The sequence below is a fragment of the Canis lupus genome, chromosome 30 (genome assembly GCF_011100685.1).
Source record: "Canis lupus familiaris isolate Mischka breed German Shepherd chromosome 30, alternate assembly UU_Cfam_GSD_1.0, whole genome shotgun sequence".
NCBI lineage: Eukaryota > Metazoa > Chordata > Mammalia > Carnivora > Canidae > Canis > Canis lupus.
Genome location: NC_049251.1, coordinates 14,626,975 through 14,654,148, shown reverse-complemented (window position 1 = coordinate 14,654,148; position 27,174 = coordinate 14,626,975). Strand labels below are relative to the sequence as shown.

General features: G+C 41.4%; 1 long non-coding RNA gene across 1 annotated transcript; it reads right to left on the bottom strand.

Annotated features, from left to right (window-relative positions):
- Nucleotides 1–10,105: 10,105 nt before the first annotated feature.
- LOC102153064 lies at nucleotides 10,106–27,143 on the bottom strand. Its single transcript, XR_005381639.1, has 3 exons — nucleotides 26,918–27,143; nucleotides 25,145–25,342; nucleotides 10,106–11,822 (listed from the first exon to the last, which is right to left on the bottom strand). It is a non-coding gene; the product is annotated as an uncharacterized LOC102153064 (long non-coding RNA).
- Between the last annotated feature and the right edge of the window lie 31 nt (nucleotides 27,144–27,174).

The following is a 27,174-nucleotide window of genomic DNA, read 5'->3' as shown; positions in this document are numbered from 1 at the left end:
GGGCTTGATCCCAGGACTCTGGGATGGTGAACTGAGCTGAAGGCAGACACTTAACAACTGAGCCACTCAGGCCCCCTCATAGTAGGTACTTAATAAACATTTGTGGATTGATTACATTATAATGGTTCTTGAAAACACATTCCCAGAACACATGTGTACTTGCTCCGAACAAAGTCAAAACCAAATATGAATTTACCAAGGACATTAGGAGGTTAATTAGATCCGCCTTATACATTTATTGCTCACTTTGCAAAAGTATCTTAAAAAGTTTTTTTTATTGTAAAATCACAGATAAAGCCACACAAAATAAATGTACACTTTGCTGTCATATTATTATTGTAATTTTCTAAGATGGATTCACTTGTAAACACCTCAAATCAAGAAATAGAACTTTCCCAGCCACCCTAGAAGTCCCTGCATGTGCCTCAATCCCATCTCCTGGAAAGTAAACAGCTCCCGACTTCCATTGTGGTCACTTCCGTGTGAGTGTATTTTTAATAGTTTATTACCCACATCTAAATGGGGGCATCTTTAGGACACTATAGATTAGCCTTAGAAAAAAAGACTTTTAAGGTGCTTTTAGTTTACAGATTTCTCCTTCTTCTCTCTCTCATTCTCTCTCTTTCTGTTTTTTCTTTCTTTTTTATAATTTATCTGTTGGAAGACGCCAGGACACTTGATCTGCAGTTTCCCAGAGTTCTGATTTTGTTGAGTGTGTCCGATGGCATAGCTCAACATGTTCCTCTTTTCCCTCTTTTTTTGTTAATTGGCAGCTGGAGGCAGAGGCTTGATCAGACTGGGTTTTCTGACCCACTGGCAAGACCAAAGTGGGTGAGTGGTGTGACCTTTCCTCAGAAAGCACACAAGGTCCGCACCTGTCTTTCCTTTTGTGATGTTAGCACCATTCCTTCTTTTGAGGTCACAAAACGGTCATGCTCTAATTCTATCTATAATTTTTTCTTCACTTATTACTTGCAATGTTTTACAGTGAGATGATTTCTATCATCTACTCTTTGGGTACCCAGTTTAGATGGAAAAGATAAGGTATGTACTTGATCCTTTTCCTCTACTTATCAGTTCTCAAGTTAATTGGTTCTCAATTTTTTCCAAAAATAACCAACTATATTTTAAAAACGATTATGAGTCAATGTATTAAAATATATATTATATATTAAAATATATATATAGTATATATATTAAAATATATATACTATATATATATATTTTAAAGATTTTATTCATTTATTCATGAGAGAGACACACACACAGAGGCATCCTCCATGCAAGGAACCCGACGTGGGACTCAATCCCGGGACTCCAGGATCACGACCTGGGCCGAAGGCAGGTGCCAAACTGCTGAGCCACCCAGGGATCCCCTGTATTTAAATATATTTGATGGCTTCCAATTGCAATGATTATCCTTTTTGAATTTTAAATCATCTCATCTTTAGCTGGTGGGAACCTTATGTCTAGGTTGAGTTCTGAGAGCCTTTGACATGACCTTAATAGTTTTTGATAGCTTTCTTATTATCTGATATAAAAGAGATGTTCTGGGCTCATCTTACACATAAAACCAGTCATTTCTCCAAAATACTCCTTTATTTTTTTAAGTGGAAAGAACATCCATATCATGATCTAAGAATCTGGGTGGCTAAGGATGCTCATTGTTGCTGGATTGCTCATTATTTGTAGTTTCCCTGTCTCCCCCACCCCAATATCTCTTAATAAAATACCTCATGAGTTCATACTCATACTTCCCATTCAAGGGTCCTGGATGATAGAATTAGAATATCTGATATTTCATAATTACTTATTCACTGATCCTATATTACAAATATGAGTCTCAAATGATGACATAGATTCTACAACCACTAATATTAATTACTGAGAAGAATTAAAAATTTTTGTTCTTGCTCTTTCCATTCTTCCATTCCAGGAGCTATAGCCTATCTGCATTGCCTGGGCATATAGTCATTAAGTGGCTCCCTTTAAACCTCAACTTGTCTTGGTTGACTTGCCTGAAACTTATTTTCTAGTAGATGCCTTGGAAAAGCTCATGGGAATAGTGTTCCTTGAGTTCTTTCCTGTCAATAATGATTTCTCAATGGTCTTTATACTTGAAAGTCAGCTGTGCTGGATATAAAATCACTGGCTCATATTTTTTTCCCTTGAGTATCTTAAATATGTTACTTTGTTTCCTTGTGGCATAAAGCATTGTTGTTGACAAGCTGATAATTATATAATTTTCTTCCCCTTAAGTCGATTTCTTTTTTTTCCTAAATACCCAGAAGATTTTTTTTCTTTTTCTTTAACGTTTAGTAATTATACTAGAATATATCTATCAGAGTGTTGGTCATTTTAAGTCAGTATTCTTAGGTACATTATGTGGTCTTTCAATTGTAGTTTCAAATTTCTTTGTTTCAGGAAAGTTTTATTGAATTACAGTTTTTAGTATTCTGTTACCTTTCTTTGGATTTATTCTTTCAGGGACTTCCACTATTTCTATGTTGGATATTCTTTGAATATCTTCAGTATTGTTACTTGGTCATAAATCTTTTCTATTTTTTTCTCACCTTTTTTTTTCTCACTTCTTTTTGTTTTTTTCTCACTTCTTTTTGATTTAAAATTTTTTCTTCTTTTCTTTTTTGCATTTCATTTCTTTTAAGATATTATCTGCTGTGTTTACTGCTTCTGTGTTCCTTCTAGTTTCATACTCATTTTTTTCAAAAATTTTTCTTTTATATCCAGTATTTCCAGATTGCTACCACACCACATATCTGAGTTTTTTCTTTCTAATTTGATTTATGTTGTTCTTTTTATCTTATATGCTTTTCTTCAAGTCTTCTAGATTCTAGTTGCAGTTTGATCTGTTGTGTGGGCATGTCTTCCTAGCATGCTTCCCGTTTTTGAAGCAGTGCTATTCTGCCCCTTATTCTCTTTTATTTTTATAGTAACTTTGTGTGGGATTTGACCTCTGTATCTTTATTTTTGTCATTTTTATGTGAAACTAATTTTTCCTGAACTTTAAGAAGAGGTGTTGTTCAGTGTAGCTTTTCTCAATTTGCAGAGATCGCTCTTCTATTGTTTTCTGGTGGTGTTCCAAATCTCTGAAATTTGCTAGCTCTGTACCCCATGCCTACTTGTATTGGGACCTCCTCTGTCCTTTTTTCCCCTGTTTTTGCTGTCCTGGTTAGCTTTTATTTCATGACTAGATGTTTCAATATGTAGTTTCAAATCTCTGTGTGTCAGCCTAATCCTGGAAGGGAGCCCTGCTTGATTGGTTTCGAGAGTTCATATGTATCAGACCTTCTTGTGACCCTTTGTACTCAACCACTGTTACACTGAGCTGAACCTTTTTTTGGTGTTTAACTGTTGGTTGCAAATAGTCCTATTGTATTTCATCCAATTTTTGTTGTTTTCTTGGGGTCTCCTGTTCTCAAGTTGGTCAGATTCCCTGGGCCTTTCCTGTACTTTCTCCTGCATACAAGCTGATTCTATGCATATTTGGTGGCATGAGGGCACTTTGTGTTTGGGGCTGGTGGTGATAAGCTCCTTACAACTTTCCGTTAAATGCTGTTAATGGATCTTTGCTACCTAGTTTCTTTGTTTCTATGTGGAGATTCGGAAAGATTGAGAAACCGTGCCACTCCTGTCTCCGTCTTGAAAAACCTTTTCTTTTTTAACCAAAGGAATCCATAGCTGTATTTTTTTAACCAGAACTTTTTTTTAGTACATTGAACGTATGCTTATACTTGATAAAGATTCTATTTACATACAACCAGTGGGAAACTCATCTATTATGTAAAGTTGCATACAGCTAAACTGTTACTGAGGTTCATGCTGTGCAAACAAAACAAAACTGAACCCACTGGGTGTTGACTCTTGGTATTTTGACTTTACTTCCTAGGGTTTCCTCACGCCCATTTAAAATAAAAGGACTGAACTAGATAACTTCTTAATTCTTCTTATTAACATTTTGCTGGTATTCAACAGTATTAGACTCTGAGTAGCGGTTTGTATCAAAATGGAAATTAAAATGAATAAACAAATAGGGAATCTCTAGAACAAGCCATCTCTTGAAATAACCAAGTAAGTAACCCATTAAAGTCAGTGCAGAGGTGGTTATTGAGCTATGGTCAAGTTATAGATTAGTAGCCATCCTTCTTTTAAGGAGTAAAACTATCAGAATTACCTTCAGCTCTTCTTTGCTCACTGACCAACTTCAGTTTAACAGTCTTCTCTGAGATACTTGGAACTCTGCTGAGTAAGACAGCAGCAGTTGTGCTTGAGAATCAAAGCTAACAGTCATGTGTTTAGTAAACCTGAGGTATTCTTGTGCATCATGCAGTGCAATTCTCCTACCAATCCTAAAAGATGAAGAGGAGTTCTCACTGGCTGCTCAGTAGAAGTAGCTGGTGGCTTTTAGAATTACTGATGTTTTGGCACTTACCCATGAAATAAAATTTCTGGGCATGGCTCACGCACGGATACTTTAAAAAATTTCCCGGGTGATTCCAGGAGGGTTGAGAACTACTGGTACTGGGAAGGATATTGCTATCCTTGCTTTATAGATGATAGTTTGAACGACTGCATAAGATCTAAGGTTACATAGTTCCCATCTAAGTGACAGAGCCAAGATGTAGGCAAAGGTTTCTCTGATGTCAATGTACGTAACATCCTCACTTGCTGAGCCAGCTCCTAGAATGTAAGTTGTATGAAGGTAAACCCATACCTACCTAATTTCCTACTCCATTGCCGGTGTTCAACACAGTGTCAGGCACATGGTGGGAATCTAATAAATATTGTGGGAGGTGCGAATGAATGAACTACATAAGGAATTTCACAGTGGCTTTTCCTTGAAAACATCCCTGGGCCCCCATAAGAATGCAGAGGATTTTTTGTCCCATCCAAATGCCATTGGCTCGGATGTCTGAGCATTTGTCTGAAGTGTCCCCTAAACGAGCAGCTCAATTAGCTCTCCAGCTCCACCTGCTGATGCTTCAAACACGGGCTCTCCAACTTCCTGTTGGAGGAAATATGTAAAAATCTACTGTTAGAAGCTCTTTGAAATCAGTCATTTCAAAAGGTTTTGATTCTCCTCCATAGAATGAAAGCTAGGGATGTTTTGCACCTCCTGCCTTTTAGTATCTGCACCGTTAAATGAAAGTTTTCACAGACTGCCCCTATTACTGTGAGGACAGAGGAGGAGAAAGAAGCAGTGGCTGAGGCTGTCCCCATATTCTGACTCCAGCTTGTTGATAGAACTTTTTATTATACATTATATAATATATATACACGTATTATATTTGCATATATAACATACATACAGAAAAGTGCATGTATTTTGCCATTGCCTTTTGCAGTTTAGACCTGCAGAATCATGCCCCATAGGTAACCCTTGTAAGGTGAGGGATTGAGTGTCACCACGTTCAGAGCAACCTGGGAAGGCCTGGGGGAGAGTGAGTGTTGAATGTGAGTGCATTGTTGCAAGGAGGCTTCAGTGGCTGCTTGCTTAGGCAAATAGCCCGGGAATCCTCAAGGCAAGGAACTTTCAGTTCAGTCTACCGAGAACGTTCATATTTTGTTTCCAACCATCACAAGAGCTGCCAGTTTGAGCCATAGCCATGCAGTTGAGTTGAGTAGCATTCTACTCGGTTCACAGATTGACAAGGTGCCTGTTATCTTTCCCACTCCCTCATCCTCAGTGAGTTTATCAGCCAAAAATCAGGGTTGAGCATGGATGGGTTTAGGGTATGACTGAACATGGTCAATTTTCAACCCAGGTTGTCTCATTCACTGCTGTGTGGGTCCAACTCAGTGAACATTATTCAAAAACATTTTCGATTCCTAGAAGGCCTTCACAGTCTTCTCAAATTTTCTATTTTTCCCTCCTTTTATTGGAGGGCATATGTCAATTCTCTGAGTACTAGAGGGGAGTTCAAGTTTTTTAGATCGAATGTTACTTAAAAAAAACATTTTGGAGTGGAAATAATTTTAGATTATCCAAACCTCAGTTAAATCTCCCCTTCTTTGTTGTTTCTGAAATGTAGTGAGTGGGGGATAATACCACATGTTTTTTAGGCTGTGTGATTATAGACCTAGAGTATAAATATTTGTCCCTTTTCCCTCTGTGCTGCAATTCCACGAGACCACATTTTGTGTTATTAGAACTTGGCAGAGTGCTTAGCTCTCAATGAAGTCAAATGCATCCGGCAGGCCATCATCTAGGGGGAAAAGTGGTAAGGGATTTTCATTAGCTATATTTATGAAAATTGGAATTTTGTTTTTAGCTTGCTTTTTGATACTTGTTACTGTCACTTAATTTGTGGTAGTCTTTCTTTGTCTTTGCTCTCAGAATTAAAATAAAAGCCTCCCGTGAGTGTTTCAGTACCTGGTGGCTGAGTGAGTGATCCGGAAAAAGGCCTGCCTCAGCCTGACTTTGCATTTTCTCCTCCAGCTCTATTTCACTGAGGTGCTCTGAAGGGGTGGCAAGTGAGACAAGAAGTGGAGGGGCCTGACTAAAATATGCTGGAGTGTGGAGATTTATTTTCTTCACTTTAATATAATAAACCCCCTCAGGGTCTGAGTTAGCATCATCATTTTTCCTTAGTCTGCTCTCTGAAGGCTGCCAACCCTATGTGAGGAGATTGATGCCTCCTTTACTATAAATAATCGAGACGAAGGCATTTATCAGGGATTCTTCAAAATTTGCTGGCCTTAGAACTTCTCCCCTAGGCTTGGAACTTAAAAGCCCTAGAGCTCATGAGGACCAAACATCAGAGCCTGATCCTGAAGAGAGAAAGCCAGTAAGTGCATTGTGATTCTCTCTGGCTGGGATTGGCTGTAGAGATTATACTATGTGCTTTGAAGTCCTTGCCTAGTAGATGGAGAAGGAAGTTGTCATAGCTCTGTCGCTGTGGTGGTGGAGGTATGGAGCTAGTAGGGAAGTGGGCCAAAAAGATTGACCATTGTAATAAGAGTAGCTTAGTACACCATGCCCTTGTAGTCCGGGACTGCTGTTGCGATTATGACTGTGGTCCATCTTTGTAAATCAGTCTCTTGCAGGCCTGGAATGCACAAGTCTGTGAAAAGCGCCTTTGCTTTCCAGAACACTGGGCTACTCATTCTGCTCTGTCTTTGGCTAGATATTCCCAAAGAACTAGAACAATAGTACTTTTTTCTGGAACCTAAGGACATACATTCCTCAGTTGTTGCCCTTCTCTTGCCTCTTTTCCCAGTTCTTCTTCAAGCTGGAAGGTCACTATGGGAGACATGAACATGTGTCTCCCAGAGCCACTTCGAGAAAGGACTGTTGCCCCAGCCCTGGGAATGCCATTAGTGGGTGGCCTCCACCTCTCAGCCCCATGTGAGGCTGCCTGAGTGGCACAGAGCTGCCTCACCTGAGATCACAGCGTTCCCAGGGAAGCTCACATCTAAATAAGGGAGAGCTGTAGAAGCCCAGGCATGTTAGCCAGACAGAGACAACTCTGATGGGTACTGCTCATTTCACAGCTTCTCATTGGTTCGGCTGTGGCTTCATTCATCTGCCCCAAAGTTCAACTTCTTCCACCACCAAATCCTACTTCCTCCTTTTTCTCTCACAGATGCTGAGCCCCAGGAAACCTCTTACACCCCAACTTCATCTCAGTGACAGTTTCAGAGAAACCTACGTGTAACAGGCTCCAACCTGCCTGGTAGCTGGGGAGAGTCTATGCTCAGAATTCCACCTTCTATTCTTTGTTATAAACAGGGAGTTTTAGATTTTGGAAAACGCTTTTTTTCTTTTAATATATCGTGGCTTTCAAAATTGTTGTCTATGGATAGAAAAAAACAGATTGAATTTGAAACTCAAATTTGAGGAGTGACTCCCTGGTTCTAGGCTGTGTCTACCCTTTCCTTGAAGCCATGAATACTATTGATTCCATGGATGGGTTGTTAGTCACAAGGTAAGAGGAAATGGGAAAAAAAAAAGAGTTGGAAAGTATTTCTAAAACATCAACCCCATTGTATCTCAATTACAGAACTTTGTAAACTGTAGAGCACCAGGCAAATCCTGATGGTTGCTACTTTTTGATGGATGGTCGCTATCCCTTTCACCATGTTGCGGTCCACTGAACAACTGGGCTGGCCTCATTTTAGTCTCTTCCTCAGCCGTCTCTGGTGTTCCCACATGCTTTGGGAGACTATTTAGGCAGGAAAGAGCAGTGGCTATGATGGCATAAATGGCTTTAATTGGTTAAAATAATTTTAGCTGCTGTCTCTATAGTCTATCATGCTTTCTGATCTCCTTTTACTCATGTCCATATTTTGTGGCTCTGATGGATCCTTCTAATCCGGAGATCTTCAGACTTTTCTCCTACATACAAAAGGAGGAAGAGGTTCATTTTTGAAGGGCCACCTCTATTTCTGTGCCTTCTGTGCTTAAACTTTTGAATGTGACTTGTGCAGCCATCGATTTGTCCTGCATGGTGGACTTATGTTGCTGGAAGTTGTAACATAGGAGAACCCCAAAAGACCAGCAGCCTTTGATCCCTTCACAAGGAATTTAGCTGTAACATTTAAGATTCACTCAGCACTCCCTTAGGAGACTTGGCTTCCTTTGAGGAGAGGTCACAAAGAGAAGTAGAAATAGGGCTGCCATGTAGGTAGAGTCTCTTAGCTAACTGTTTCATTGACTCCAGGTCTTTTTGTGCCTGGGAGACTGATGCAGGGCTCAGAAGTTCTAGCCAAGTCTCAGGATTCTTTCTCTCTTTCTTTAAGACTCATGGTTTTCTTTAAAAAAAAAAAATCATAGAAATCATTTGGCACTTCCATATGGCAGAGTAGAGGTTCTGTTAAAAAAAATCAATAATAAAAATAGACTTTTTGAGCATCTACTATGATCCATGCACTGTTCCAAGCCTTTATAGTTATTACTGTATTTAATTCTTACAATAACTCTACAAGGAAGTTGCTACTAATATTTCTATTTTATCATGAAGAAAGAGAGGCAAAGGAAACAGGCATCCATTCTGGTTCATTTCCTAACTGTTCATAAGGAGCTGCTAGCTATCTTTTCTTTTTTTGGGAGGAGGGTGCAGGTAATCTTATTTTATTAGTAACTGTGTTTTCCTTTCAGTTACTCAGTAACTATTCACTAACCACCTACTGTATGCCAGGTGCAATGGCAGCACTGGGGGATAGAGAGCAGGATAAAGCACATATGGTTCCTTCACTATAGGAAATCAAAGGTGGTCAGAACATCCAGTTCTTTAGGGGCAATACCTGCATATCAAGGCTTTTGACTAGGGAATCCGCCTCAAACCCTCTGCATGCTGTCTAATTTTTCTTAAAGGCTAAGCTGAGAGAAACCAGGTTTCTGGAAAATTTCTAATTTTATGTGCAGCCCATTTTCCCTCCAAGTGCCCACTTTTAGTGAATGACATCACCCTGGTTGTCATCCTTGACTTTTTGTAGTTTTCCCATCCTCTATCATATCTCTCAATCTCTGAGTCCAGATATTTCTTTCTCCTAAACATCTCTTGGGTCAACACGCTTCCTTCCATGTCCATTGTTACCATCAGTTGTTGCCCAGAGTCTTCCTGACAGAGGTGTCATCTCTCTTACCACCCTACAGCCCACTGTCCTTGTGTGTCAAATAGGCAGTTGAATATAGGAATACAAACTCAAAGGTGCAGCCTAATAAAAGAGGAGGAGCCAGCAAATGAATTTCAGCAAGCAGGTCACCGAGGTAGGATGAAAACTAGAGGGTTGTGGTATTGCCAGAGTGGAAGATGGGTGGTTTCCAGTGAAGTTAAGTTGAAATACAAAACAGTCCAATACATTTGGCAATACAGAGATCATGGGTAACCTTAACTGAGAAGAGTCATTAGAATCCTGTGGGTAAATAAAATGGGAATTAACCCTGAGAAGGAAAGAAGTAAAGATTTATTTATTTATTTATTTATTTATTTATTTATTTATTTATTTTAAATGTATGTGAAACAGAAATTGGATAGCAGCTGGTGGAGAATGTTGGGTAAGGGATTTTGGCTTTTGTTATTGGTTTGTTTTTACCACAGAAAATTCTATAGCAAAAAAAAAAAAAAAAAGGAAAATTCTATAGCATGTTTATGCATTGATGGGGATGATTCAATAACAAGCAAGAGATTGAAAGTGCAGCAAGGACAAGGGAATCCTTGAGAAGGTGCTAGGGATCAGGGTTCCAGAGCTCCAGAGGTAGATGGGCTGTAGTTGGAGGCACTCTGCTACCTCCACTGAAACAGGAGACATGGAGAAGATGAGCATAGATGAGGCTGACTTACAGATTTGGTAGGGAGGAAGAGTGCAAATTCTTACCCGACAGTGTCTATCTTTTAATCAGAACAATTGAAAAATTACATTTAATTCATAGTTAAAGAAGTTTTGAGAAAGAGACTGTAGAAGGAATAAACTAATCATAAGACTGGAAAAGCTAATTTACTGAGGAAACATAAGAGGAGTGTTGAGTGTTTTGTTCAGGTATTCTGGTCATGAATTTGGAGTGAATCTGGTCAGCTGTGTTTCATGTGTGTGTTTTCCCTCCAGGAGTATTATTATTATTATTATTATTATTATTACTATTATTATTATTTAATACGGGCATGGATAAATGAGTCCACCAGGCTTGGCTTTATTCCAGGCAAGTGTGACAGAAGAGAGAGGTGTTAAGGAGAGGAAATTTTCAAGGAGGCGATAATAATTATAGAGCATATGATCTAAATGACTCAGAAAGAAATTATAAAGAGGGGACTAACAGACTGATGGGTAATGGGAATGTAGTTGATAGTTTGGAGATACCACTGAGGTTAAAGAATGATGTCAGTGAGTGGGAACTACGGGAGGAGGTGTGGGCTAGAGACTGGCTTTCATGAAACAGAGCTGGAGGTGGTGTGATACAGCAGTAACACAGTAGTGGGTGACAATAAGACTAGCTCAGCTGCAATAGGCTGAGGAAAAAACAACCAGAGGTGAGAACGTTGAGGAGCTGAACATTCAGCGTTTAGACGTTATCTCATTTTGCACACATCTCAGTGTTTTTCGGTTGTTGGTCTATCTTTCCAACAAGTATGCTATTCTCTGAAGGAAGGAACTCCATTTGTCTTATCACTGCTTCCTCTCTCATGCCCAGTGAAGTACCTGACCCATAAAATACTCAATAAATATTTACTGAATGGGCAAAAAAGTCTATTCTTTTAAAAATTCGAGAAGGTATTCCTGAATCGAGAGCTGCACCCTAGGACCATTGTCTTGACTCCTTCTGGACCACTTTCGGTGAGCTGCCTTGTAGGTAATGCCATTTACTGCTGCTGTGGAAGCAGTCCTGTTGAATTCTCCCTGGTATTTAAGGGCATGCTGAGGAAGTAATTCGCTCCTTTGCGTAGTATTCCCTTCATTAGGACCCACAAGGGAAACTTGTCTGAGCTTTCATTGCTAGGAAGACCTGTGACTCCCTTAAGTGAACTGACACTTTGTGAGCCTCGTAAGCAAATGTGTATCCCTCTCCGCTTTGCCCATTACAGGCAGATTTGTGGCTCAGGCTCAACTTCAGCAATTATGCAGAAAAATATGGTATCTATTTCTTAGGAATAATTTTATCCTTTGCTTTATCTGGTTATCTTTTCCTGAGTTCCTCAACTCGGTGATTTCTTCTCGTGTTTCATTTCTATTCTAGAATATTTCTCAAATATGTAAAGCTAAAGTATGTTTCCCCAGGGTGCAGCTGGATGGAATTTTATCTCGACCACTTCAACTGGTGCATGCTTCTGGTGATCAGGTGAAAAGCGAGCCTGTTATTTCATAACCTGTAAGAATGAAGATTTAGATTATAATCATTTATAAACAATACATGTTTCTTGGAATTTATTGAGCTAAGCTTGGAATTTCTACATAGAATGCTATACATGTCACCTATTTTGGACTTAATACCAAGCACAAAATTGCTTACAAAAAGTAAACACTTTTTTGAGAATTTATCAATTAAATCAAAAGCTCTTATCTGAGCCTTTATTAATTTAATTAAAGAATCTTATGAATTTTTTGAGCATATGCTTGCTTAATTAAATAATTGAGGAAGTGTGAAAGGAACTAAGTCATGACTAAGGACTTTGGGAGCCTTATTAGAAATGCAAATGCAATAGTAAGGCAGAGATCAAGATGACAAATATGGACAAAGGCCACTGAGGAATGAGAAGGATGGCCGGAAATGAGAGGACCTGGGAAACTCTATAGGACTAACCACAGAGGAATACTGGGCACAGAAATCTACACACTACAGAAAATGAAAGGGAAAAACAGAGGAATCGTGTTACAGCTGTGGGCTTTGCAATACACGATATTGGAGAGTCATTAGTGCTTTGAGAGAGTACATAAATACTGTCATTGTGGGAGAGTGTGTTCCAGAACACAAGCTGAGACACCTACTATATTTTACAACCGTTGCTTTCCACAGATGGAAATGTGGAACGTACAGGACAGAGAATGATACACAAGTGCAACTCAACAATGGCACTCGCACCAATGGGGCTGTGACCAGACCTCTGTGTGTAATTTGGTTAGGGATGACTATAAGCTTCTTTCTGTAAAGTGCGATCACTGGTCTCATTAAGTATTGTGTCTGAGAAGAATGAGATTGTTGATTGTGTTGGCCATGAAATATATGCATAAGAAAATCAAATGCATTAATATTTTATCAACAACTATAAAGATATTCCAGAATGGTCTAAGTTATGTTGGCAAAGCAAGTTTCACATATTTTTGTAAGCTACCTCGAATCCTTTCTTGGGAAAAGCTGGGCTATTCATTAAAGAATGTAAAACCAGACAGTCATATTTTCAGTACTGCATTTTAAAAAATGACTCTGGGAATGGAATGTCTCCTATTGGTATTATTAGAACTATTAACTATCATACATTGTGTGCTTCCAACGTGCTAAGCAAATGCTAGACATTCTTTGTGCCTTACTCGTTTAATCCTCATCGTAATCTGACGATAGGGATGATCACTATTCCCATCATGCATGCAGCAAATATTTATTGAGTTCCTAATATGTGCCGGCAACTTTTTTTAGTGAGTGAGACAAAGACTGTATTTTCGTGGTGTTTCCTTAGCAATGGAGGACAATGAGTGAACAATCTAACAGAAGACCAATAGTAATAAATGCCTGGTGAAATGTGAGGCTAGGCAAGGGGATGGAGATTGATAGGGGGTACAATTTTCAAAGAGTGGTCTGGGAGGGCCTCTCTGAGGAGGTGATATTTGAGAAGAAACCTGTGTACAGTGAGAAAGCGAGTCATTTCATAAACACAAACTCAAAAAAGGCTAAGTAACTTGCAAAAGGTTAAGCCCAGGGTTATCAAATTCTAGAACACCCCTTTCAACCATTTAATTCACTGGGGGTAGAGTTCTGGGCTAATTCTATGACCAGCCTTAAGGGCAATTTTGAAAGTAGGATCTCAACTCTTGGAATTCCATCTTCCAAAGTCAGGGCTTGCCACTCACTGCTTCAGGGCCACAACAGTGTGGCCAGGCTGCAATCTCATGGCAAAAAGATAAACACATCTTTGATGAAAACAGATTTGAAATCCAGCTGGGATCTGTTTTGCTGTGTGAAAATAGAGGGGAGTGTCTTTGGGAGCTGTATTGTGTGGTGTCGGCACTTCTAAAGCATTACGCCATGAGGTACCCGCAGAATGTTCACGCTGCTTGAGGGTAATTCATGTTGTGTCCTGCGCCGGAGTCCTACAGGATCAAATTGATAGAGTGGAAACACATTTGGCTCTTTTAACCTCCTCTCACTTGTTTTCCCTGTCATGCTATAGTTGCCACTGGAAGGGAATGCAGAAACTGTCCCATTTACCTTCACAGCCCACCTTCGTTCAGCTAGAATCGTGTCACCTTCCCTTCTCTCTCTGATATTCTCAATGTGGACAATGGACAGTGTCCGGCTGGTGTCACCCACTGTGTTATGGATTAATCACCTTTACTGGTGGTAGTATTTGTTCACAAGAAGGCGGGGAGAGCATGCTATGGGTGGGAGCCTGGACTGGGATAAGCCCTCAGGGAAAGCTTGGCCCCTAATATGCAAAATAACATCTTTAAGTTGATGTGGATTTGAGTGAAGCTCTGAAGTTTTTGGAGAGGTCACAAGAAGGGCTCAGGAGAATTCTAATCTGTTTGTTCATTTGCTCATTTGCACATTTTCCGAGTACTTATTAGGCACCTTAAATATACACAGCATGGTTCTTATCCCAGAAAGTGGTCTCATGAGACACAGTTGTGAACAAGGCCACTGCATTCAGTATGACAAGTGGTATGGAAGGAAGAGCTACACACGATGTGATGTCAGAAGCACAAAAGGTGACTGGTAGGGGGTTCAAAGAAGGTTCACAGCAGGTGCTCTTGATGGTGGATCTGCGGGGAGGATGTAGAATTTGCCAGAGAAGGAAGGAATGAAGGGGAATGTTCTGAGATAGAGGGGATAGTATGTTCAAAGGCAGAATTCAGAAGGGGTCATCTGCCTCAGGCAATAGCCCTGGGACATGAGATGCTTGTGCAGGAACTGAGGGCAGGATGGCAGGAGGGGGGGGGGGGGGGCGGGGGCTGGGCCAGATGCAGGGCCTTCTGTTCCCAGCCAGGGGGCTCAGGCCTTTTCCTTGCCCTCTGTGGAAGGGAACCACAGGTTTGGAGAACATCTGGTGAATAAAAAACCTGACGCCCAGATGGTGACTTGATTAAACTAGATACTGAAAAATAGGATATGATTTGAGTTATTGCCAAATGAGAAATTCCTGAAGATTTTTGTTTTGTTTGCACATGGATGTATTCTATATTATTATTTTTCCTCCGGTGTGCTTGTGTGCAAATGATGGACAATGTGTCATAAGGGCTTCAGATTCTTACAGCCACAAGAACCTGGTTCTGTCAGAGAGTTTACTGCGCAGCATGAAGACTAATGCTTTGGACACTCACCCACACCATGCAGGTGGGAGTATAAATTGGAACAGCACTTCTGAAGGGCAATCTGGCAATGTACATCAAAACAACCTATGAAAGCTGCACAACATTGACCTCAAACTCCTTTTTAAAGAATTTGTCCTAGGGAATGGCCAGAAATGCATCTAGAGCATTCATTGTAGTATTTTTTTATGATGTCAAAAAGCTGGAGATCACCTACGTTTTCTAATGAAGGGATTATGGTATAATGGGAGAGCTCTGTCGATGTTAAAAGGATTAAACAGAAGTTTGTTTTTATGGAAATTTATTACTAAATGAAAAAATAGTTTGCAACGTAATATGTACAATGACTCTAATCTTGTAAAAATTAGATGTATAGTCTACTTATGTGTATGTACAAAAAAAGTCCAGAAAAATATATACAAAGATGTTATTATTGGTGGTAGGATAATAAGTAATTCTTAATTCCTATTATTGGCTTGTCTGTATAATTTCTAGGGTTTTTTGTTTAATAATAAACATGTATTACTCTATGACTTATGCAGTATAATTTTCCCATGTGTTTGCCACACTTTTTTACAATTCTTCTGTTATTCCATCCAGGATCATTTGGCCAACAACTCAGGAGAATGGAAAAAATAAAAGATTTGGGGACCATATATTATCTTTGGAAAACTTCTGCCTTGTGTAGGCCATGTCTGTGATGAGAAAGATAAGCTAGGCTTATCTTCATTCCTTTTTGGAACACACATCTTTAGATTAAGCATTGCTGGCAAACTTCCAGAATTCCCATTTCCTTAGTAACTGAGCAGTGTAATAAATTGGATAAAAGCATCTGCTATTTTTCAAGTCATCTGTGCTGTGCAAAAGTCTCACCCAGACACCTGGATTCTTTTTCAAAAGCTGTGATTTTCATATTCTGTACGTACAGCTGGAAATGATCTGGGTTTAAATCAGTCCTTGTAGGGGTAGCTGCTTATTTGGTTTTACCCAGTATTGTGACTCTGGTGTTCAAGTGTGTATTGCCTGAATCTTGTGTCTATTTCTAAAACTTTTAGAAAAGATTCTGTACCTTGGGTTTTATGAAGATCATAAACACGTTGTGGAAAATGAATTGAAACACCATTCACTGTTCTTATGTATTGACTTCAAGCTGCAAAGAAAGATATGCAGCGATTCTGGCCATTTCCCTTTTCCCTCCTCACTGCAGAGATTGGAGATAACCTTTCACTAGATCAATTCTGGTCCAAACAAGCTGCTCTTCTGCACGTCTCCTGTTGCTTTTATCTGAAAAGGTCTTACCTGCCTTGGGGCATCTGCAACCTGCTTGCACCTTTATTACAGAGTCTTTGTTTATGGCAGAACAAAAGATTGAGTTAATAATTGGTGCAGGTTTTCCCTGGTTTTAGTTCAGATGGGAAATTCTTTCTCCTTTCTTAGTTCAGATGGGAAACCAGGTTGTTGGATTTCTTTGCCCTGGAAACTTTTTGCAGAGCAGAGAGGAGAAGCTGCGTGAGGGAAAAACCCCTCCGGTGCGTTATAAAATCTTGAGCTCATCGGAGATGGCATTGGGTATTCTGGAGAAGAGTGATGTGGAGGGAGCACCTTTGGGGACAAGATGAGAGTAGGGGGGTCCCAGGTGATAAGCAGGGTTTGCAGGCTTGGCTAGCCTGGAGTGAGGTCAGGACCCACACCCTGTGCCCGGCAGTGCTCTAGGAGGGGAGAGGTTCCAGAGGGTCAAGGTCACTGCAGCACCAGCACGACTGGCTGAGACTCTCTACTTTGGAGCAGTCACACTTCAAGGGACCCTGTGGATATAGATTTTGAGCATGTTAGAGGAAGCTGTTGGGAGAAATGAGGACCTGCCCCTATTTCACGGCTTTTTGTACATCTTCCAAATAGTGGAGGGGTAAGAGGCTGGACTAAAAGTCGGAGAGGCCGTGTACCTCTAACCCAGAGTGACATGATCTTTGAGGTAGACTTACTGTGGATGAAAAGAGAACACTGTTTCTGGCTCTGGTGTCATTGGCTCTGAGTCTATCAGATACAGTTTTTGTTTGTTTGTTTGTTTGTTTTTTAGAAGACCTTGCTTGTTTCCTTTCAGTATTCCTCCAACATGCTGCCAGTGGTCATATACATTTCTGAGGTTTGTAGATCTAAAATGAGATTGTTTGGATTATTGCATTCCCTTTGCAAGGATTAGTAATTTTGGGGCCAGAGCTCAACTTTTAAGGGCCGTGGTTATTAATGGGATTTGCAACCCCTTTGTGTGGGAAAAGTCGCTTCCAGATTGGAGCTGAGAAGAGATAACCCATTTCTGTAGCTTCGTGAGATTTCCTCTGTCATGTTAGTAAGCCTTGTCCTTTCCCTTTGTAGCAGCGCCAGCTGTAATTGTTTCTCTGTGTGTAGGAGCAGGTAATCCATTTTTAGTTGCACTATTTAAAACGATGCGATTGATTATTCCTTGGTTTATGTCATGGTTTCTAAGGCCGTGCGGATGTAAAGTCACTATAAGTTTGCAGCTCTGATAGTTGCCGCTTATGTATCTAAGGGGCCTATCTGAGCAGGCCTGAGCAATACGGATGACACACCTTGCAAATGAACTTGGATTACAAGCTGTGGGTGAGAAATAGAGCTAGGAGGCCTGACTTCAGCTTTCTGACAGCTCATTGGAAAAGTTAGAACCTAGTCATCTAGTTGTGTGACACACAACCTTAAACCAAGGCAGCTATTTATAAGGGTTATAATCAATTTACAGGGCATTAAGGGCATTTAAAAAAGGGAGGGTTTATTCCTGGATGGAATATGTGTAGAATATTCCAGAATGATGCACAGGATTTGGGTGGGCAGAAGGCAAAAGGTAATTTATGTTTCTATTATTCATGAAGTTTTATAACTAAAAGCCTATGGATTTGGTTCTTAAGATAACCCAGAAGCAACCCAAAATCGCCCTGTTTTTCCATCACATCTTTAGCCCGAGTCTGAGGCAGATTGGAAAGAGGTAAGATTGTGTTCCATTTATTTTAAGAGAGTTTTAATTTCATTTCCTTTTTCCTTTTCATTATTTTTAACCAAAGACTGGGCCGGGTCAGTGGTATGAGTTCAGGCATTCTCCAGACACCAGGAAGGAGTGGGGACGAGGGGAGGGTTAGGGCTCCCTTCTCCCTTGGGATGCTGCTGCCCTGGCCCTCACCGTCCTGCCTGGGTTGATAATCATGGAAAGGGAAGAGAAGAGGAAAGGGGTAGAAGAGAGCCAGCGTCTCCGGATTGCTCACCTATAAATTGCTGAATACCAAACATGGGAAAGGCCCGAGGCCGAATGAGGCAATGAATTGTGGGAACGTGATGCCCAATCGAAGTATGCTCTCCATCCACATTTTGGATCATCAAGGAGACACGGTGAAATGGAGAAGTACCCACGTAGAACAATTTCCAGATCCAATAGCACCAAGTCTGGACGTTCTATTATCATATAACCATGAGAGCTAGTATTTATTGAGCACTCACTTGCTGCCAAGCTCTTGACGTGCATTATTTTATTTACTGCACATAACTACCCCATGCAGGAGATACACCTGTTATCCCTATTTTATAGGTGGGGAAACTGAAGCAAAAGAGTTAAGACAATGAGCCAAGGTTACTAGCTAGTAGCTAGGGAAGGACTGAAGTCTGGCTCCAGAGCCCCAAAGTGTAATATGTATGCCACATTGACTGTCTGCTTTCAGGGGAGCAGAGCAGGGCCTGCATTGGAAATTTCTGTAAGCACTCCCAGCGTCTTGGTCGGTAATGGAGACGTCACTGAGTTTACTTGCATCAGCAGAGAGAATTTAATGAACCATATTAAAACAAAAGCAGTGGTTGTATTCACATTTCCTCAGATGTTTTCCCTTTTATCCTCTGCCATTAATGGGGTGGTGACTAGACAGTGGCATTTTTAAAAAGCATCCATAATGAATTAAAATAGCTTTTTGATGGAGAAACTATCGATAGCCTATATAAGAGTAACACTCTTAATAACTCATCTGGAGTGACTGAGGAGAGCAAATGAAACACATTTGCAGCACGGTGTATTTTGCTGGTTTAGTTTCTGAAAAACAAATAAGCCAATAAACTCTACCACTGAAGATTATGTTGAGTTACAGGGTTGTAATATTTATTCACCAATCAGGAAACATGAGCTTGCATCCCTAAATATGCCTCTGCTTTTCAGACACACTTGTTTGTATAATTCTTCAGCTTCCTGAGGGAGGAGTGATGTTGAACCTATATCCTATGTTCAGTTGCTATTTACAAGTTCACAGCCAATTCTAGACTCCAATTCCAATTTTAGAGAGAACATTTCTAAGAGAACCTTCAAATTTACATCTCCACCAAAGCGATGGTGCAAATACATTGGAATTAATAGGAATTTTAATTAAACGTGTCCCCTCCTGGAGATGTCATGCACTGTTTTCTAGGACTCGAATGCATGGGGTCTCTTAAGGACATACACAATCTTAAAGAAAACTCATTTGTATTTTGATAAAAGGTAATGCATGCACATAATACAAAATGCAAAAGGTGTTAATAATATATACTGAAAAGTGAAAGTCCCTCAACCCCATTCCCTGGCCACAGCAATTAGTGTTTCCTTGCCTTGCCTCACATGATATCTTGAGATAAAGATAAAATTATAAAATAATTTGAGAGTATTTTGACTAGACTGTAAAACAATAATTGAACTTTCACCTTGAAAGAAGTTATCAAGTAACACTCATGCACGATGCATCACTGCACTCCTCACCTCTTCCTTTAGAGCCAGTTTTTTCTTTACCACAACTCTGATAGTCACCCCATTAAGAATGAGATAAAGGGAAAGGCGGGAGGGAGTAAAGGGTTTCATAAAGTTCTGGGAGGGGCAAGAATGGTGGGCAGTCAGAGTTGGGTAGGATGAGAGGTAGGATAATCAGAATTACATGCTATGCAGACTCATTTTTCAAATCCAATTTTAAGACTCAAATTGGCTGCTGCTTGATGTTGTGTTTTATGTGAGGCAAAGCCTTAGTGACAGCCCTCAGAGGAGCTTGGAATCTGATTAGGACATTTGGTTGTCTAAGGTAATATAACAGGAGTTCGTGACTAAGCTCTAATGGTGAGTAAGCACTGAAAGCATTATTATGTGTTCCAGCCTTTATCACCAGTGGGATTGAGTGGCAACCCCACTTTAAGCAGGGTGAACAGGGGGAAAGTAGGAGGCTGTTGTAGAATGTGTTTCCAGAATTCACTGAAGCTCTTCCATGCCCACAGGCTATGAGTATCTTTGTAATACTTGTTCTTACACCCCCATCCCCCCACCCTCAAAAAAGTTTACCATGGTTTCTAGTTCTGATTGATTCATTGCAACGTAGTGTAGTGGAAATAAAGATTATCTATAGATATAGATATAGATATAGATATAGATATAGAGTTGCATTTTTCCAGCAGGATGAAAGTAGATAGAAATATATACAGAGGAATAGCATGACCAAGGCATGGAGGAGTGACAGCCAGCCCTGTGTGTCTGTGTGCTGGACAATACAGTGTCATGGTCAAGTTTGGGTGAGGAGCATGGAGTGACCCACTGCTCTAGAGGAAGCGGGGGCCTGGATGATGCTTGGCCCTAGATGAAATAGGGAGGAGTGCTGGGCCATTTGAATCAGTAGATGGTTGTGGTCAGAGTCTGGAATAACATCTTTGGTCACAGTGTAGAGGGTAGCTTAGAGAAGTCAGTGTTGCTTGTTTCCCTCATGCTTACTGACTAGCAGTCCTAAATGTCCCTGCCAAGAATTCAGGAATATACTTAAGAGAAAAGCTTTCATCATCTCTCACCAGATGCATAAGGAATTTTAATACCAGTTTTCTTTCTATATCTTGGGCTTTCTAAGAAACTTATCTAGCCATATGACTGACTCTTTGGACACTACCTGGTTGCATTACCATCTGGGGTGGAACTCAAACATTTTGGGATTCTCCATCATGTCTTAGTTGTTTATGTTGTTTAGATCCCTCAGTTAAGAACTTAATTTTCATTTCTATGATTGGGCGGGTCAGTTTACAGGTAAATTTGCCATATCCCCAAAATGATAGAAATATTTTTGTGCAATAATGTAGGTGCAACAACAATGACAAGGGCCAAGATGAGGTTTCCAATATTGGGGCTTTGTGGCATAGCTAACTCATGCCTCCAGAGCTGTGCTGGTATGACTCAGCCCCACTCAGCAAGGCATGTGAGGATGATAGACAATAGTAATATATTTGAATGCTTCTTTTATGATGAATAGGAGTGGGTATTACAGAGTGATCAGGAGATATGCTAAGAGAACATGCTGAGGAGAGAGAGAGAGATTTATTTTAAGGAATTGCCTCATGGATTATAGAGGTAGACAAGTCCAATATCTTTGGAGAGGGCCATCAGGCTGGAGGCCCAAGCAAAAGCCAATAGATATTGCAGTTCAAGATCACCTGCTGGTGGAATTCCCTCTTGATAGGGGGCTAGGGATGATGGGAAGTCAATCTTTTGTTCTATTTAGGCCTTCAGCTGATTGAAGGAGGCTCAACCTTCTCATGGAAGGCAATCTACTTTACTCAAAATCTGCAAATTTGAATGTTATCCTTAACCCAAAATATCCTCAAAGAAATATCCAGGGTAACATTTGCCCAAATATCTGGGCAACACAGCCAATCCAAATTGACGCACAAAATTAACCATCACAGAGACTCAGGCACACAGGGATAAGGAAAATGTAAAGATGGAGGCAGAGATTGGAGTGATGTGCCCACAAGCCAAGAAACAACCAAAGATGGCTGGAAACTATCAAAAGTGAGGACAGATGTCTAGGTTGGTTTATCCTACAGAGCTTCCAGAATGAATAAATCCTGCCAATACCTTGATTTTGGTTTTTTGTTGTTGTTTTGTAATAACTTGATTTTGGACTTCTACCCTCCTGAATTGTGAGAGAACACATTCATGATGTTTTAAGCCACTTAGCTTATGGTAATTTGTTACAGTAGCCCTAGAAAGTGAATATACAGTAAACTCAGCCGTGCTGCAGGCACATTTCCGAGTAGAAGTTAGGGTCTGATGTCCTACTCTGGGAATAGGTTGGGATGTTCGTGATGCCAGGCACATTGGCAGAGCTTTGGAAAGAAAAGGCTTAGATACAAGGTTTCCAAGGGACACTACGTACAAAAGCCAGCGGCAAACTCACTGAAAAGAAGTGGAGCTTATATGATAGCAAAGCAGGGGTTAATTTCCTTATATATGAAAAGCTGCTACAAAAAAACATCAGGAAAAAAAGAGAAATGACTTTTAGAAAAGTGAGGAAAATTGAGGAACAATCAAGATGCAAAGGAAGAACCTAATGAGTCACCCCCAGGATGACCCGGGCTCAATGTGCATCCTGCCTCCCCTTAAATTTGTGCTCAAAGTGTGTTTTTTTAAGCATATCCTGAAGATGCACATACAGGACCCAGCTTGTAAGGACCAGAGAAAAGGCCTAGAGCACTGCATAACTTACTCCATCACCCATCAGCAGGGCAGGCGTTGCCACACAGAGATGGTTTCCTCGACCTGGGAGCAAAGGGTGATGAGACATATGAAAGCACGATCAGTTGATTAATCAAGAAACAGGCATTTACTGAAGATCTATTTTGTCTCCGGAACTATCCTGTTCATTGTGAGGAACATGAGAACACTATGCTCCGGGCCCCTGCCCCGCTCCACGGAAAAGAAAAGACAGGGATGAGAAATAATAGAACAACAATCCAAGGAGGGATGACTATTTGGCCTAGATCATATCAGTGGTTCCCAGTTCTGGATGCCTGTTAGAATCCCTGGAGAGCTCTTTACAAAATGCAAATGCCTACTAGAATGTTCTAGTAGTAGCACTACTTGTAAGGCCTCCAAGCTGGAAACTCTCCAAACGCACATCAATGGTAGTTTGGATAAATAATTATGGATTATTCATGTAATGGAGTAGCATTCAGCAATGAGATTGAAAGATTGACAACTACACACATCAATGTGGATAAATCTCTTTCATATAATGTTGAGTGAAAGAAACCAGATAAAAAAAAGAGCACCCTTCAATCTGCCATTCGAATGTGAGATGTTAACAATAGAGGAACCTTGGTACAGGGTGTAGAGGGACTTTCTGTACTACCTATCCTTTTTCTATAAAAATAAGCGGTTCTTAAATTTAAAAGTTTATTTAAATATAAAACAAAATCATACTGTATGGTTTCACTTACGTCAAATACGAAGACAAAATTTGCCTTACGCTGTTAGAAGTCAGGAAAATGTTTACCCTGGGAGGAGTGGTTTCTGGAATGGTCCGTGAGGGGACTGTGGGGAATTGGTCATGTTCTGTGTCTTGATCTGTGTGCTGGTTACATCAGCAAACATGTTTCACTGTGAAAATTGACCAAGCTGAACACTCATCTGCACTTTCTGTTAAGTGATATTTTATTTCAATAAAAAGTTAAAAGCTATTCTGGTGTCTAATCCTGCCTAGACTAACTAAATCAGATTTCTTGGAGAAGGGCCTGGGCATTAGTATTTTTAAAAGCTCCCTAGATTATTCTAATGCTCACCCAGAATTAAGAGTAACTGTTACTTGTCCTGTAGGCAGTGAGAGAAGCCAGTACAGACTCAAGCTGTGAATTCAAGCTTCTCAGAGAGGTCAGAACATGCATGGGGCCTCAAAGGCTAGAAGGGATTGATAAGGCCACGCCCCACAATAAATGAGCTTTTTGAGCCCAGGAAACATTCAATTTCCAATTCTCATTTTCCTGTTTTTCTGGCAGTGGCTACGTTTTCGCTTAGAAACTTGATTCCTTAGAAACTTGATCTTACATGCACTTAAATGTTCAAAGAGCTGCAAACAGGGTCTTGCCAGAATTCATGCAAATAGGATTAAAAAGCAATTAGTCTGGTGTACCCCAAACACTCTGTTTTATCTAATTTGTACCCTTTCTTGTATTTCTACTCAAGCCTCAGTAAGCCCTCCAGAAAGCATGCCTGAAATAAATGACTGGAAAAAACAAGCCCCAGCATTTCGGTTGGATCAACAGAAGCACTCCCTGTTGTACCCGTGATCAACTGCTAAGACCTGATACATTTAAGTGTATAAGATCAGGGAAGGCAAACTTCATAGGGGCAAAGTTTGATGGATCTTGGCTTGTGGAGGAACTTATGTCTGAGTGCGTGTCGCTGCTTATGATTGTTAGTAGTCCAGACAGGCCAGCTGACTCACTGATAGGCTTCTTACTTATAAGGAGAGAGAAGCTTACAGAACATTCACGAAGAGTATCTGTGAATGGAGAGCTGGCATTTTCAATCTGACAGCCTTTACTTCCTTGGGCTAATTCTGGGTAAAAATGGTAAGAACAGCCGGCTTCTATTGAATGCGCACATCACACCAAACACATGGCCAAACCCTTTCCATAAATTATCTAATTCAATCCTCGATTCAATCTTATGAATCCCCACTTGACAGATGAGAAACTTGATGCCCGGGACTAACAATTTATCCAGCTCCCACCACCTGTCAGAAGCAAGGCCAGTTATCTCAACACTGTTGACTTCCAGACCATGTGTTTAACCGTGGTGTGATGCTGCCTCCAGTCGTCCTGGGAAAAGTTGGGATGATATAACCCTGTAACACTGTGTCCCTAAAGCTGTCCTCTCCTTCCCAGCCCAGATTCATCCCCTTCCCACCCTAAGCTCAGCTTGTCACCTCCTCCTTACCTCTCCCTCTGACTTTCTGTTTTCATCTCCGGATACTCACATTTATTCTGGACAGTTGTTTCTCCTCCCTCTGCTTCTCACCTCTAGAAGCGTGGATGGTGAGTTAAATCATGCTAAGACTTTTGAGATTTGCTGAGTGATTTCTCTCGAGAGTGATTGTCCTCAACGAGAAACTCCACTGGGAGGACAGCGCTTACCACCGTGAGTGCTTACGCAGGTGGCATCAGCTGGCCCAGGGGTCGGCAAGCTGCTGGCCAAATTTGTTTCGGTAAATAAAATTCTATGGGAACACAGCTGTGCCCTCCTGTGTATTGACCGTCTATGGCTGCTTTGATGCTACAACGGCAGCATACAACTTTTGCTCTCTGGACCCTACAGAGAAATTTTGCCCATCCCCAAGCTAACCTGTGCAGAGACTCTACGCAGAACTCAGCGCACAGGCACCCTGCAAATGGTCATTTCCTCTTGCAGGTTCCAGATGTCTTCCTGAGGGGAGTTGCAGCAGGAGGAGCGTTCTGCAATCACATCACGTGGCTGGCTGCTGCCCCTGCCCCTCCACAGCGGGCATGGGGGCTACAATCCTCGCTGGATATTCCCTTGCACCTTGGCAAATGAAAAAGTGACAGGCATCCTCACAGAAGCAAAGCCATGTATTATTCATTTTGCAGAGAGTGTTTTCTGGTGTGCAGACAGCAGAGAAGCCCTGGCTGGGGTGGAAACAGCCCAGGACTGGGAGTGTCACCTCAGTCCTAGGACCAGAGAGCAGGACACAGGGATTGATGCCTCCATGCCACAGACACCGGGCAATTATGTGTCCTCACAGCTGTTTCCTTCACCGGGTTAGAGAAGGGACTTAATATCTATACCAGAATATGTTTAAAATATCAAAAACCGAACCGAACCGAAAAGTCTTGAAGTACTTGGAATTAATTTGAAGTTAACTGCAGTGTCTGCTTCTTTATTATACTTTTGTTAAGGACCATTTCCATCATGCAATCCTGTTTTCCACTGGTTAGCTGCAGGGGTGGCTTGGATTTGTTGTGGATAAAATTGAATGGCTGTCTTGTAGCCATTTCGAGAAGTCACTAAGTGTAACCCCTTGGTTGCTCCATTAATTTTACTTTCTCTAAATCGGAGGAAGCAGGGGACTTGCATTTTGTGAACCATTCTCTTCAGAAATTGTATCTCCCTTCCTAGGGACCCACAAGTACTTGGATCTACTCTTTTCTCCTGGATGACCTAGAAGATCTGATCCCACATTATACCTCGCACCATCTTCACTGAGATTGAGCTCCTGTGAGGTTGGTACAGTGGTGGAGGTTGGAATTAATAAGCAAGTAACCCCACTAGGGCACCTGGGTGGCTCAGTCGGTTAAGCATCGGTCTCTTGGTTTCGACTCAGGTCATGATCTCAGGGTTGTGAGATTGAGCCCTGCACTGGGCTCCACCCTGGAGCCTGCTTAAGATTCTCTCTCTCTCCCTCTCCCTCTGCTCTTCTCCCACCCCACTTGCACAGTGCACTTGCTCTCTCTGTCTCTCAACTTAGTTCCAGGGAGCAGGAATGAGGGCTGAGGGAAGTGAGGCAGGACAGAGGAGGGGTGGGGTGACGATGGGCTGTAGAACTAGCCTCCTCTCAGTGAGGGTTGCTCCATCTCCTGAGACCATTTTCCAAGAAGATGTATAAACTGGGTCTTAGGACAGTCAACCTTGAGGGAATAAAGGAGGTAGAACTTATCCACCAGCTCTTGTCTTCCCACCATCCCCCGAAAGATTTACTGACAGTTTTTTTTGTCCCCCTGTACTTCCGGGCTGCATGTGTCAGCCCCGAGTGGAGCCTGGAGAAGTCCCAAGGCTACTAGTCATAGATGTGGCCACTTTGTTATCCGGCGTCCCTTAGTACCCCCTGTTTGGCAGCTTTCTGCCTGAGGCTCTCCCTGGTTGCAGGACCATGTCTGGCCCCCACACCAGGGGCTTAACATTCCTGGGAGCTGAGAGTTGGTGCTAACTACTCTGGTGCCTGCAGCCCTTGGGTGTGTCAACTGTAAAGCCCGTGCTGTGGGTTCTCCCAGAGGCTTCCAGGGGCACGGAAGCCCAGGTACCCACGGCAACACCTCCCACCAACATCGGCTTTCTTCCTATCCCTTATCAGTGTTCCTAGGATCCACTCTAAATTCTTACCTCAAAGTCTGCTTTAGGAGAACTTAGCCAAAGCCAGTAGAGAGGTCCTCAGGGAGGTGAGAAGCGCATGGCATGGGCGTAGTGCACCGTGCAGCTGCTCTGGCTGTGGTCCCAGTAGGGGCGGAAGGCAGGGGAGGTTGAGGCACGTACAGGTGTCTAATGGTGTCTGCTGCGCCTGGCAGGAAGAGTTAGAGTTCATTGATTTTAAACTGCCCCTAAGTAAGGGTGTACCGCGTGCAGAGGCCACGCGTGAATCA